This window comes from Pristiophorus japonicus, chromosome 6, assembly GCF_044704955.1.
Source record: "Pristiophorus japonicus isolate sPriJap1 chromosome 6, sPriJap1.hap1, whole genome shotgun sequence".
NCBI classification, from domain to species: Eukaryota; Metazoa; Chordata; class Chondrichthyes; family Pristiophoridae; genus Pristiophorus; species Pristiophorus japonicus.
The window spans coordinates 31,726,309-31,740,202 of record NC_091982.1 but is presented as its reverse complement, the minus strand read 5'-3'; the positions used below and the strand labels follow the sequence as shown (position 1 = coordinate 31,740,202).

Here is a 13,894-nt window from a genome sequence, read left to right as displayed (position 1 = left end):
AAATTCTTGGAAATTCCTCTCTGACCACCGAAAGTAAACAAGAGTTCAGGAGACCACAGTGACCATAAAACACATTACCCAATATTCCATCTATCTTAAGTATGAAATGATATCAGCCTTAGTCAGGAACATATCCAACTCCCTTTTGAAATTGGTGCAGGCTCGAAGGGCCGAATGGCCTACTCCTGCACCTATTTGCTATGTTTCATTTTCTATGTTTACAGCAAATCTGCACTCATTGCACAAGCAAGGCAACTTGTCCCAAATGTCAATGACCCTCTGTGAAAAGAAAAACTTCCTGACATCTACTGTAGTTCTATGTTTACATTTCTTATACTCATGTCCCCTGGTTCTTGAACTATTAAATTCAAATAATCTATCCATCAAGACACAGGCTAATTCCATCATTATTGCCAATACATCAATCAAATCTTGTTGAAGTCTACGCAATTCTAGAGTAAATAGACCTAGCTCTCTAAGCCCATCATGATAACCAAGGGTTTTTAAACTAGATATCATTCTAGTGGCCCTCCTCTGACTTTTACCAGGACCTCTAAATCTCCCCACAGATTAGAGGATCAAAACTGTATTGTCAAACGAAGGCCTTGTACAAGATGAAGATCTATTCCCCATCTCATCTAAACCTGATGGTAGTTGTTTTCCTTGTCCAAGGTTTTAATACCAGCACAAATCTTTGTCATCTGCACATATAATGGCAGTTCTTCCAATGTTTTCATCCAGATCATTAATATAGATTTTGAAGAATACGGATCCTAACACTGTGGGTCTCCACATAGAACCACTACCATTATTAACAGCCCCCTCCCTACAACAATGCAACCAATTCCTTATCCACCCAAGGATCTGCTCTCCAATCCCACAGGTCTCTATCTTATAAATTAGCCTATTGGGTTGCACCTTGTCAATAGTTTTATGAAAATGCAAATATACTATGTCCGCGACTTTCATCCATCAACCCAGCAATCTCCTTAAAAAAAATTCAACTAAGTTGGTGAGACACAACATGATTTCTAGAAAAGAAGGTGGAGAGTCTCTAATAACCCCTTTGTCATCCAAGTGATCATCCATTAGTATCCCTAATGATCTCTTCGAGGAACTTACATGAAACTGAATTCAACCTAATGGATAATCATTTCCCGGATCTGACATGTTGCCCTTTTTGAATATTACATTAGCTTCCCTCCAATACATGGGAACAATCCCTGACTCTAGCAAGCTATTAAGTAAAAGGCTCCCTTAGCACAGCTCACATCTCTTTTGAGCATCAGGCCTAGCAGCCCATTCATATTTAAGACCCTCTTACTCTTTCTAGGATTATATTTGCATCCATTTTAACATTTGCAACTTTAGTGTCAACTGTACATTGCATTAATGTCAACTGAGCATAGTCTACTAAAGTGAAAATACATTTTATGATAGAGCCCACCAGACTGAACAAATCATTTGTTCCCCAATGAAAAATATTCATAAGTTACAGCCTTTTCTTGCTTCTAGAGGTAATGAGCAATGAAATCACAACAGAATGAATCACAAGACTTTTAAGAAACAGGATATGGCCACATTCGGCCCAGCAAACTTAGTCCTTTTCCAAAGGTTAGCCTCAGTTACCCATTTTCTCATCATATGCCTTGATCCTGTCTCTCTATGGGAGTAGTATATTAGAAAACGAAGCACCGACAAAGTACTCTTGTGCAATTAAAAATTGCTTCTTCTCAACCAAAAAAACACCAATTACTTTATGCATATTCTTCCTTTTATGTGAGGATAGGCTTAATGGACCAGCAGGTCTTTTCCTGTCCATCTTTTCATATGTTTGTATGTTCACAGAGATACAGAGTTTGAGTGTGTGAGTGTTATCACAGATGATTTATGGATAATGGTGCCATTGATCCATCAAGGAAGACCCCACAGTTCCTCTGTTGCTGCATCTAATATTTCTTAAATGATTCCAAGGTTTTTTTCTACAATACTCCATCTGGAAATCCATTCAAAGTATCGATCACTCTTTGTATTAAGAACTTCCGAATACAAGTCTTAAATTTAACTTTTACTAGTTTAAACCAGTTTCCCCTTGTCCTACTCTTCCAATTTAAACTAGTTTTCTGATTTACCTTTTTAATTCCCTTAAGTGTGTTATATACTTTTGAGATTAACTCTCAGGACACTGCTGTACCAAGGTTAAAAAGCCTAAATTTCTTCAACTTTTCCTCATATCTCAAATCCCTGACACTCGGAGTCAGCCTCATAGCTCTTACTGTATCCAGCACTTGGATGACTCACTTAATTGCCTGAAAGGATATAGTTTGCCGAGGTGTGGTCTAACCAAAGCAGTTTACAGTTTAATCATGACTTCTATTTCATTCTATCATGAGAATAAGCAGGAAGGAACAATAGGTGGCATATTAGCACTAATAAAAATCCAGTGGGAGTAACCCTAACAAGCTTGGTCGGTACCTCGATATAAACATTTTTTTTTTAAGTCTTCCTCCATTTAATGAATATGCCAGGATTGTACTATAAATATAAATCAAGTACTGCAACAATTGCATGCAAATCTATGGGTGGAAAGCTGAGAGTAAAATTACTATAATTTATCTAAAGAATTTGAAGGATGCTATTAGCCAATAAAACGCAACGTTCAAATGGTTTATGAGCATAATTTGAAGCCCAAGACTAAAGTAAAGCCTTGCACTCACTATCATCTACAAGTTGTTTGTTAAAAGTAAGAGAAACATGCACTTGGCTAGTGATAAAAAAAGTATGAATGATAGTTTTAAAATATTGAAGGGCTGGATTTTCGGGTGAAAACGCAAACAATGTTTGAAAATTACCGTTCTCGCTGCATTATTGATTTAAGGCCCAGCTTTCAGCACTTGGTGTCAGGGGCGCATCGCAAAGGGAGGCTTTCCACAATTATTTGCGGCGCAAACCGCGATCCTCGCCGACTTTAGTGTGGGGCTGGGAACGCTGTGAGAGGCGCCATGGGAGGGAGAAAAACAAAATTCAAACAACATTACCAAGACCCTTAGCTAACAAGTCGCTGCAAAAAAAATTTAAAATAAAAACTTTAACTTACCTTTTTTTGCAGGTTTTCCAACTTACCGTTGCCGACAAGGCTGCACCGCTTGGTTTTACCTATCGGCGTTCGGGGCGTGAGGTCCAGGTCAGGTGAGTGCTGAAGTTCAGAAGGTAATGCAATCCACGTCGTTACACGTTCAACGCAGCTCTCCCCGGCAGTGTTTCCAAGCGCCGCCGCAAACAAGGAGCCGAGGATCGCAACCGGGCTTTGCGACCCAGTTTTCGCCGCGGAGGGTCAAAACGCGACGAAAACCCTGTCGCAAGCCACCTGAAAATCCAGCCCCATGGGAATTTAAAGAATTAATACATAACTTACAACAAATATACATTCCTTTCAGGCACAAAAACCCCACAGGAAAATATGGTCCAACCATGGCTAACAAGAGAAGTTAAAAATAGTATCAGATCAAAGGAACAGGATTATAATGTTAAGAGTAGTAAGCCTGAGGATTGGGAGGATTTTAGAATTCAGCAAAGGAAGACCAAGAAATTAATAAAGAAAGAGAAAAAAAGATGAGAGCAAATTAGCAAGAGAAAAAAAGATGAGAGCAAATTAGCAAGAGACAACAGATTGTAAATGTTTCTATAGGTATGTAAATAGGAAGAGATTAGTGAAAGTAAATGTGGACCCATTAGAGGCAGAGCTAGGAGAAATTATAATGGGCAATAAGGTAATGGCAGAGATATTAAACAAATACTTTATATCTGACTTCACGGTAGAAGATAAAAAAACATTTCAGAAATAATGGGAAACCAAGGGTCTGGAGAGAATAAGGAACTTAAAAAAATATATCAATATAAGTAAAGACATAGTACTGTAGAAATCAATGGGACAAAGTGACGACAAATCCCCTGGACCGGATAACCTGCATCCTAGCGTTTTAAAAGAGGTAGCTGCAGAGACAGTGGATGCACTAGTATTAATCTTCCAGAATTCTCTAGATTACATAAGAACATAAGAATTAGGAACAGGAGTAGGCCATCTAGCCCCTCGAGCCTGCTCCGCCATTCAACAAGATAATGGCTGATCTGGCCGTGGACTCAGCTTCACTTACCCGCCTGCTCCCCGTAACCCTTAATTCCCTTATTGGTTCTAGAACAGTCCCCAGAGATTGGAAGGCAGCAAACATAACCCTGCTATTTAAGAAAGAAGGAAGAGAAAAAATGGGGAATTATAGGCCAGTTAGCCTGACAACAGTTGTTGGTAAAATGCTAGAATCTATTAGCTCCATGATAACAGATCACTTAGAAAATTGTAATACAGGTTGAACCTCCCTTATCCAGAATCCTCAGAACCTGGCCTGTTCTAAGGGATTTTTCCGGACGAGGAGAAGTCATGGTAAATTGGATGGTACAGGTACTGAGAAAGGGGATATCAGGGCTAGCTGGTTTGGAGCTGGGAGCGCGGCAGAGAGATCATGGGGGGCGGGGGGGTAGTGGATCACGGGATCAGGCCAGCGATTGCAGGAATCGGCAGCGAGAAAGGAATTTAATTTGTTCATGTCGGAGTTCTGCGCATGCGCCACCCGGTGGCTGGGGGTGGTCTGGACGAGATGTGGTTCAACATGTATGATTAGGCAAAGTCAACATGGTTTTATGAAAGGGAAATCATGTTTGACAAATCTGTTGGAGATTTTTTGAAGATGTAACTAGTAGGATGGATAAGAGGGAACCAGTGAATGTAGTGAACTTGGATTTTTAAAAAGCATTTGATAAGGTGCCACCACAAGAGATTACACAAAATTAGGACTCATGGGATTGGGAGTAATATATCAGCATGGATTGCGGATTGGTTAATGGACAGAAAACAGAGAGTAGGAATAAACGGGACTTTTTTGGGTTGGCAGGCTGTAACTAGTGGGGTACCACAAGGATCAGTGCTTGGGCCCCAGCTATTTACAGTCTATATTAATGACTTAGATGAAGGGACTGAGTAACGTATCCAAATTTGCTGATGCAAAGTTAAGTGGGAAAATAAGTTGTAAGGAGGATGCAGAGAGATATAGACAGGTTGACTGAGTGAGTAAGAACATGGCAAATGAAATATATTATGGGGAAGTGTGAAGTTATCCACTTTGGAAACAAAAAAGCAGAATATTTTTTGAATGGCGAGAAACTGGGAAATGTTTGCATTCAGAGGGACCTGGATGTCCTTGTACATGAATCACAGAAAGTTAACATGCAGGTACAGCAAGCCATTAGGAAAGCAAATGGTATGTTAGCTTTTGTTACAAAGGGATTAGAATACAAGAGTAAAGCAGTCTTACTACAATTATACAGGGTATGTGTGAGGCCACACCTGGAGTACTGTGTACAGTTCTGTTCTCCTTACCCAAGGAAGGACATACTTGCCTGAGAGGGTACGCAACAAGGGTTCACTCGACTGGTTCCTGGGATGAGGGGATTGCCCTATGAGTAGAGATTGAGTAGACTAGGCCTATATTCCCTGTAGTTTAGAAGAATGAGAGCTGATTTAATTGAAATGTATAAAATTCTTAAGGGGCTTGACAGGATTAATGCCAAGAAAATGTTTCCCCTGGCTGAGGAATCTAGAACCAGGGGCACAGTCTCAGAATAAGAGATTGGCCACATAGCACTGAGATGAGGAGAAATTTCTTTACTCAAGGGGTTGCAAATCTCTGGAATTCTCTATCCGAGAGAGCTGTGGATGCTCAGTGGCTGTATATTCAAGACAGAGGTCGCGATATTTTGGGGAACTAAGGGATATGGGGATAGTGCGGGAAGGTGGAGTTGAGGTAGAAGATCAACCATGATCTTGTTGAATGGCAGAGCAGGCTTGAAGGGCCAAATGAACTACTCCAGCTCCTATTTCTTATTTTCTTATGACTTTTAGAAGTTCCTGTGATGATGCCATTGTAGAATAATAAGAACATAAGAAATAGGAGCAGGAGTAGGCCATTTGGCCCCTCGAGCCTGCTCTGCCATTCAATAAGATCATGGCGAAACTGATCCTGGCCTCAACTCCACTTCCCTGCCCATTCCCCTTAACTCTTTACTCCTTTATCATTCGAACATCTGTCTATCTCCACCTTAAATATATTCAAAGACCCAGCCTCCACAGCTCTCTAGGGTGGAGAATTCCAATGATTCACGACCCGCTGAGAGAAGGAATTCCTCCTCATTTCTGTTTTAAATGGGCAACCCTTTATTCTGAAACTATGCCTCCTAGTTCTAGATTCACCCACGAGGGGAAACATCCTCTATGCATCTACCCTGTCAAGCCCCCTCAAAATCTTATATGTTTCAATAAGATCGCCTCTCATTCTTCTAAACTTCAAGGAATATGGGTCCAACCTGCTCAACCTTTCATCTGACAACCACTTCATCTCAGGAAGCAACCTCGTGTATCTTCTCTGAACTGCCTCTAATACAAGTGTATCCTTCCTTAAATAAGACGAAAACTGTATGCAGTACTCCAGGTGTGGTCTTACCAACATCCTGTACATTTGGAGCAGGACTTCCTTACTTTTATAAATCATAAGGGGGGAAACAAGTACACTTGAGTAAGAAGGTTAAAGGGAATTAGCAGGTACTGAGTAATTGGGAGTTCCTGTGTCTTACGGTATGGATTGTAATATTGACCGATTATGTAAAACTCGCTTATGTAAAGCACGCTTATACACTCGCTTACATTGGTTAAGAAGAGGGAGGCAGCAATGCCTGATGGTTAATGAACCATCTTAAGTAGCCAACATGGCATTGACCCTTAGCACAGAAAATAGAAGATGAAAACATTTATTCAGTACTGAACAACAAGGGCAGTGGAGAATCAACATCCTAGAAAGATAACATACCCTGGGAAGCAAGGTCAATCAACACGTCATGAGAAACTGAGGCAAAGTTGAACACATTCCAGAAGGGTGACACCATGGGAGATGGACAGGTAGGGGAGAACCACTCAGAGCCAGTCTGAGCAGCAACCCAATCGATGGTTTTGTAGGAGGGTCACACACCTCGGAACACTGTATAATCGTAATTGTAAAACCTTTGATCGAGGAAGTGTTCATCGGAACATTTCCCGAGCATGTTCGAATAAAACCGGTTAACCGAGGTTTCGTCTTCGTGATTCCGTGGTCGCAATACAATATGGGCAGGTGTTGATTCCTTATATCAGGGAGTCCACCTTGAGGAAGAGAAGTCTTCTTTTTACCCCAACATACTCCATCCTCTTTGGAATAAAGGCCAGCATTCCATTTGCCTTCCTGATTACTTGCTGTACCTGCATACTAACTTTTTGCATTTCATGCACAAGAACCCCCAGATCCCTCTGTCCAACATTATTTAAATGGGGAGCGATTACAAAATGATCATTTTCTTTTTTATTTATCCTACAAAAGTGGATAAGCTCACATTTTCCCACATTATAGTCCATCTGCCAAATTTTTGCCCACTCACTGAACCTATCTATATCCCTTCGTAGATTATTTGCGTCATCCTCACAACTTGCTTTCCCACCTATCTTTGTATCAGCGGCAAATTTGGCTACATTACACTCGGTCCCTTCATCCAAGTCATTAATATAAATTGTAAATAGTTGAGGCCCCAGCATTGATCCCTGTGGCACCCCACTCGTTTCAGTTTGTCAACCGGAAAATGACCCATTTATCCCAATTCTGTTTTCTGTTGGTTAGCCAATCCTCGGTCCACACTAATATATAACCCCCAACCCAGTGAGCTTTTATTTTGCTCAGTAACCTTGTGTGGCGCCTTATTGAATGCTTTCTGGAAATCCAAATATATGACATCAACTGGTTCTCCTTTATCCACTCTGCTCGTTACATCCTCAAAAGAACTCCAGCAGAATTGTCAAACATGATTTCCCTTTCATAAAACCATGCTGACTCTGCTTGACAGTATTATGATTTTCTACATGTCCTGCTACTACTTCCTTAATGATGGACTCCAGCATTTTCCCAATGACAGATGTTAGGCAACTGGTCTATAGTTTCCTCCTTTCTGCCTCCCTCCTTTCTTAAATTGTAGTGTTACATTTGCGGTTTTCCAGCCCATTGGGACCTCTCCAGAATTCAGGGAATTTTGGTAGATTACAACCAATGCATTCACTATTTCTGCAGCCACTTCTTTTAAGACGCTAGGATGCATGCCATCAGGTCCAGTGGACTTGTCCACCTTTAGTCCCATTAGTTTACCTAATACTTTATCTCTAGTGAGAGGTGATTGGTTTAAGATACCCCCCCAAACCGCAATAGTTCCTTGATTATCAATTATTGGGATGTTTTTAATGTCCTCTACCATAAAGACCGATACAAAATATTTGTTCAAAGTCTCTGCCATTTCCCTGTTTCCCCATTGTTAATTCTCCAGTCCCATCCGCCAAGGGACCAGTCATGGCTGTGACTCCCACTGTTTACTGACCTCCCACACGGAACTCCAGCGGACCACTGACCCTCCCAATGCCTGCCCCCAACCAAGCCTCGGACCACCTACCATCAGGGGCGCTACTCGGCGCCGAGCTTGCGGCCAATATCTCGCCGTAGGCAGTGACTGGTCTCCAGTCGTCTTGGACCCCCTTACCACTGGACCAAGACCTTGCTCAGCTAAGATGGTAGCCAGTGTGCAATGCCCAACCCATGTTAAAAGAACTCACGCACAGGCATCTTCCACTCCGTTAACATGAAGTTCGAGACCTGGAACATCAGGACCCTCATGGACAACTCCAACAGTGACAGGCCGGAACGCCGTACCGCCATAGTTGCCCGGGAACTTAGACGCTTTGACATTGACATCGCAATGACTGTCTGTCCCACCTGTGGCAGGGACTGTGGTTCTCGTATTGGACTGTTCAGCCACCTAAGGACTCATTCTAAGAGTGGAAGCATGTCTTTCTCGATTCCGAGGGACTGCCTATGATGATGATGATGATGAAAGGACCAACATTTACTTTAGCTACTTGTTTCCTTTTTATATACCTGTAGAAGCTCTTACTGTCTGTTTTTATATTTCTTGCTAGTTTACTCTCATATGCTACCTTCTCTGTCTTTATCATTTTTTTAGTCATCCATTGTTGGTTTCTAAAAATGTCCCAATCCTCTGGCCTTTCACTGTCCTTCACAACATTGTATGTCTTTGTTTTCAATTTGATACCATCCTTTACTTCCTTAGTTTGCCAGGGATGGTTCATCCTTCTCTGAGCATCTTTATTTCTCACTGGAATAAATCTTTGCTGAGAGTTATGAAATATCTCCTTAAATTTTTGCCATTGCGTTTCTATAGTCTTACCCTGTAATATATTTTCCCAGTCCACCATAACCAACTTTGCCTTCATACCTTTGTAATATCCTTTATTTAAGTTCAGGGCACTAGATTGAGACCTAGCTTTCTCACCCTCAAACTGAATTTCAAATTCTACTATGTTATGATCACTCTTCCCAAGAAGATCCTTCACTACAAGATTAATTCATAAATCCAGACTCGTTACATATTACAATAGCTAAAATAGTTTGCTCCCTAGTTGGTTCCACAACATATTGTTCCAAGAAACCATCCCCATACACTCTATGAACTTTTCCTCAGGGTTGCCATTTGTCCAATCCATAAGAAGATTAAAATCGCCCATGATTATTGCTGTATCTTTCTTACATGCCTCCATTATTTCTTGATTTATACTCTCGGCCAGAGTGGCTACTACGTGGGCATCTGTAGACCACTCTTATTACTTCTTATCTCCACCCAAACTCCTACATCTTGATCTTCTGAGCCAGTATCATTTCTTACTTCTGCCATATGATTCGCAGGTGGATACAAGAGAATATAGTTCTGTTTCAAAGCAAAATTTATAAGAAAATGAAAAGCCACATTTTCCATTCACATTACCAAAAATAATCAACATATTGCTCAGAGATTGAAGGAAAGCTTTTTGCCATTTGCATTCAGTGCAGTAATAGCTTACCAGTCAACCAGTAGACCTTTCCAGTCAATACAAATGACAGTTCAATGTAATTCTCCAGTACATTCAAAGTCACAAATAAAGTAATTACAGATACAAGGAGTTTCACTAACTTTTCACCTCACTGTCAAATTCAAGCTTGCAACCCTCCCTGTGCTCTGCCACTGGTTAAACAAAGTATCGACCTAGGAGTTTATCCATCTTAAACTGTGACAGTGAAACTCAAGTAATTTATAACCATTTTCATTATGCAGGATTAAAAATAAGTCTCGTAGCTACTCCCCGTACAGTGTTATAGCCAGGAATCCTTTGTATGTCCAATACTTGAACACCTTTTATCCTTCCTATGGTATCTATTAATGGCAGCTATCCAATGAAAGAAACAAAGACCTGACCTTGCATTTATATAGTGCCTTTCACGACCACCGATATCAAAACGCTTTACAGCCAATTTAATACTTTTGGAGTGCAGTCACTGTTGTAATGTGGGAAACACGGCAGCCAATTTGCACACAGCAAACTCTCACAAACAGCAATGTGATAATGACCAGATAATCTGACTTCTTATGTTGATTGAGGGATAATATTGGCCAGGACACCGGGATAACTCACCTGCTCTTCTTCAAAATAGTGCTATGGGATCTTTTATGTCCATCCGAGAGAGCAGACGGGGTCTCATCCGAAAGACGTCACCTCTGACAGTGTAGCACTCCCTCACCACTGCACTGGAGTGTCAGCCTAGATTTATGTGCTCAAGGCCCTGGAGTGGGACTTGAACCCACAACTTTCTGACTCAGAGGCGTGAGTGCTACCCAAAGCCACAGCTGGGCCTTGAAAATGAACATTTACACAAGTGGCTAGGTCCAATGGGTATGTTTAGAATATGCATAAGTGACAATTTTATGTGGGCTTTTATTCTATTGTGCAACTTGCAACAATTGTGGATGTTGATCAACATCTTTGGGCCAAGATCTCATTTTGACAAATTTTATGCCATCATCACTGCAAGTTTGTCAAGAAATATTCTGAAGTTCATTGCTGGCAGGTTCTATATATAACATAATAGAAGTAGAAAAGAGCTGTTGGCTAGGAATCAAACCTTTCATTGCACTATTGTATTTAGAATTAAGAAAAGAAATTTAGCATACAATACTATGTATACAGAAATCAGAAACATATCACACTTGCCTTCAGACATTTTCAATGTTAAAAGTGTTATATAATGCAAGTTGTTGTTGTAAATAACATAGGATTACATAGGATACATGGCACAGAAACAGGCCATTCAGCCCAACCAGTCCGTGCCAGCGTTTATGCTCCACTTAAGCCTCCTCCCGTCTTTCCTCCTCTAAATCTATCCACATAACCCTCTATTCCCTTCCTCCTCATATGTTTGTCTAGCCTCCCCTTAAATGCATCTATACTATTCGCTTAAACCACTCCCTGTGGTAGCGAATTGGACATTTTCACCACTCTTTGGGAAAATAATTTTCTTCTGAATTCCCTATTACAGGTAATACAGTATTTTAAAGATGTTTAGTTCCAAGGCCAAATTATTACAATTAACTATGCTGGATGAGTCCCATTTATTTGAATGGGAAACAGCAGAAATTTTATTTTAGAATGCAGCTAATTATAGAAACACAGAAAATAGGTGCAGGAGTAGGCCATTCGGCTCTTCGAGCCTGCACCACCATTCAATAAGATCATGGCTGATCATTCCCTCAGTACCCCTTTCCTGCTTTCTCTCCTTACCCCTTGATCCCCTTAGCCGTAAGGGCCATATCTAACTCCCTTTTGAATATATCCAATGAACTGGCATCAACAACTCTCTGCGGCAGGGAATTCCACAGGTTAACAACTCTCTGAGTGAAGAAGTTTCTCCTCATTTCAGTCCTAAATGGCCTACCCCTTATCCTAAGATTGTGTCCCCTGGTTCTGGACTTCCCCAACATCGGGAACATTCTACCCACATCTAACCTGTCCCGTTCCGTCAGAATCTTGTATGTTTCTATGAGATCCCCTCTCATCCTTCTAAACTCCAATGTATAAAGGCCCAGTTGATCCAGTCTCTCCTCATATATGTCAGTCCAGCCATCCCAGGAATCAGTCTGGTTAACCTTCGCTGCACTCCCTCAATAGCAAGAACGTCCTTCCTCAGATTAGACGACCAAAACTGAACACAATATTCCAGGTGAGGCCTCACCAAGGCCCTGTACAACTGCAGTAAACCTCCCTGCTCCTATACTCAAATCCCCTAGCTATGAAGGCCAACCTACCATTTGCCTTCTTCACCGCCTGCTGTACCTGTATGCCAACTTTCAATGACTGATGAACCATGATACCCAGGTCTCGTTGCACCTCCCCTTTTCCTAATCTGCCACCATTCAGATAATATTCTGTCTTCGCGTTTTTGCTCCCAAAGTGGATAATCTCACATTATAGTGCATCTGCCATGCATTTGCCCATTCACCTAACCTGTCCAAGTCACCCTGCAGCCTCTTAGCATCCCCCTCACAGCTCACACCGCCACCCAGTTTAGTGTCATCTGCAAACTTGGAGATATTACACCCAATTCCTTCATCCAAATTATTGATGTATATTGTAAAGAGCTGGGGTCCCAGCGCTGAGCCCTGCGGCATCCCACTGGTCACTACCTGCCATTCTGAAAAGGACCAGTTTATTCCGACTCTCTGCTTCCTGTCTGCCAACCAGTTCTCTATCCACGTCAGTATCTTACCCCCAATACCATGTGCTTTGACTTTGCACACCAATCTCTTGTATGGGACTTTGTCAAAAGCCTTTTGAAAGTCCAAATACACCACATCCACTGGTTCTCCCTTGTCCACTCTGCTTGTTACATCCTCAAAAAATTCCAGAAGATTTGTCAAGCATGATTTCCCCTTCATAAGTCCATGATGACTTGGACAGATCCTGTCACTGCTTTCCAAATGCGCTGCTATTTCATCCTTAATAATTGATTCCAACATTTTCCCCACCACTGATGTCAGGCTAACCGGTTTATAATTACCCGCTTTCTCTCTCCCTCCCTTTTTAAAAAGTGGTGTTACATTAGCTACCCTCCAGTCCATAGGAACTGATCCAGAGTCAATAGACTGTTGGAAAATGATCACCAATGTATCCACTATTTCTAGGGCCACTTCTTTAAGTACTCTGGGATGCAGACTATCAGGCCCCGGGGATTTATCAGCCTTCAATCCCATCAATTTCCCTAACACAATTTCCCATCTAATAAGGATATCCTTCAGTTCCTCCTTCTCACGAGACCCTCGATCCCCTAGTACTTCTGGAAGATTATTTGTGTCTTCCTTCGTGAAGACAGAACCAAAGTATTTGTTCAATCGGTCTGCCATTTCTTTGTTCCCCATTATAAATACTTTAGTTTTGCTATACACACGCCCTTGGCTTCTCAAGAACATACAAATCAAAGTTTAAAAACAAGCATAAACTGGATTTGCTCCTTTTTTTTGCTAAAGTCAACCTAAACAGCAATTTGTCACTAAAGTGAGATCCTGGGCATAAAAAGAACATTACATAAAAAATATTATTTTAGAATGACTAAGCCAATACCACTTTATTGAGAAACAGATGCTGCAACTACAAAAGATTGCAACCCACTGCTTTCGCAGTAGGCAATTACCGAGGCAACACAATCATTCTTCAACCAAAGTTTCATTATTTCAAGTTAATCTGTAAGAAATGTACAGTTGAATATTGAAAAATGTGCATCTAATTTGTCAAGAACCTATCTTTAGGTAAAAGTTCCTATCATTATCAGATGGCATATGCATTTCATAAAAGTGCAACTGTCATTTACACACATCACAGCTCTGGCTGGATCGACTA

General features: G+C 41.2%; 1 protein-coding gene across 1 annotated transcript in view; it reads right to left on the bottom strand.

The window, feature by feature from the left end:
- LOC139265107 (ubiquitin carboxyl-terminal hydrolase 12) overlaps nt 1-13,894 on the bottom strand; it is a 77,568-nt gene that overhangs the window by 62,818 nt on the left and 856 nt on the right. The gene's annotated exons all lie outside the window — the stretch shown is intronic.